Raw genomic sequence first — 1,173 nt, 5'->3', positions numbered from 1 at the left:
ACAGGAAATGTTTTTTAAAAAAAGAGTAAATTAGGAGGAAGTAGATGTGACTCAAGTGATTAAGCTCTTGCCTACCACATGGGAGGTCCCAGGTTCGACTCCTAGTGCCTCCTGGAGAAGACTAGCAAAACAGTGAGCTGGTGCAATGGGCTGGCTGCAGCAAGCTGATGCAACAAGGAGACACAGAGATGAAACACAATGAGAGACACAATAAGACAGAGAGCAGAAATGGCTCAAGTGTTTGTGTGTCTCTCTCCAATATGGGAGGTTCCAGATTTGATTCCTGGTGCCTCCTAAAGAGAAGACAAGCAGACAAAGGGAGCACACAGTGAATGGACACAGAGAGCAGAGAGTGAGTGCAAACAGTGGGGGGAAGGGGAATAAATAAATAAAATATATTTTAAAAAAGTGAATTAGGGAAGTGGATGTGGCTCAAGCAGTTGGGTGCCTATCTACCACATGGGAGGACCTGGGTTTGGTTCCTGGTGCCTCCTAAGGAAGACGAGCAAGACAATTTTCCCACGAGCAAAAAAAAATTTGTTTAATTAAAAAAATCAAGAGAGTGAATTAGAGCACTTTTTAGGAGACCAGGGAAAAAAAGAAAACCATTCTGGAAGTATTATGATTCCAGGGTGAGTCACGGGATGCATAGCGCAAGCTTCTGATTGATCTCTCAATTCCAAATATTAATTTAATGCCTGTTTGCAGGCGGAGAACACATCAGCCCCTTTAACTGATAAGAACACATATTACATTTGATCGTAGCCAATAAACTGAGAAGTAACAAGATTTTACTCAAGTCACGTCCCTCCCTTTCACACTTGAGGTGGGAGCTGACACCTCCACAGCTTTCCACACCTCTCTACTGCTCTGAATCTGTCCCTGATAGATTTCTGACCTGATACAATGCTCCTGGGGAAACAACTTTCTCACTAAAAAGGATCAATTTCCAAGTCTTCCTCCTGAGCACTGATCCAAACACCTCCATTCCATACACACTCACTAAACTCAATTGATCAGCTCTATCCTCTCAGCTCCTATATTTTCTGTAACTCTTTGGGAGACAGGAGACAACTCTGGGACTCAAGTGAGCAAACTAATTTTTAAGTCTTTATTATGGAACTTTCCAAGCATAAACAAAAGTAGAGAGAACAGTATAATGAACTGGCATAA

The 1,173-nt window shown here is 42.2% G+C and overlaps 1 non-coding gene across 1 annotated transcript; it reads right to left on the bottom strand.

Annotated features, from left to right (window-relative positions):
- Positions 1-595: 595 nt before the first annotated feature.
- On the bottom strand, positions 596-785 carry LOC111759389 (U2 spliceosomal RNA). Its single transcript, XR_009186710.1, has one exon. It is a non-coding gene; the product is annotated as a U2 spliceosomal RNA (small nuclear RNA).
- Between the last annotated feature and the right edge of the window lie 388 nt (positions 786-1,173).

The sequence above is a fragment of the Dasypus novemcinctus genome, chromosome 7, assembly GCF_030445035.2.
Source record: "Dasypus novemcinctus isolate mDasNov1 chromosome 7, mDasNov1.1.hap2, whole genome shotgun sequence".
Classification (NCBI taxonomy): domain Eukaryota; kingdom Metazoa; phylum Chordata; class Mammalia; order Cingulata; family Dasypodidae; genus Dasypus; species Dasypus novemcinctus.
The sequence above is the reverse complement of the archived record's forward strand: the minus strand, read 5'-3'. Positions and strand labels throughout refer to the sequence as shown.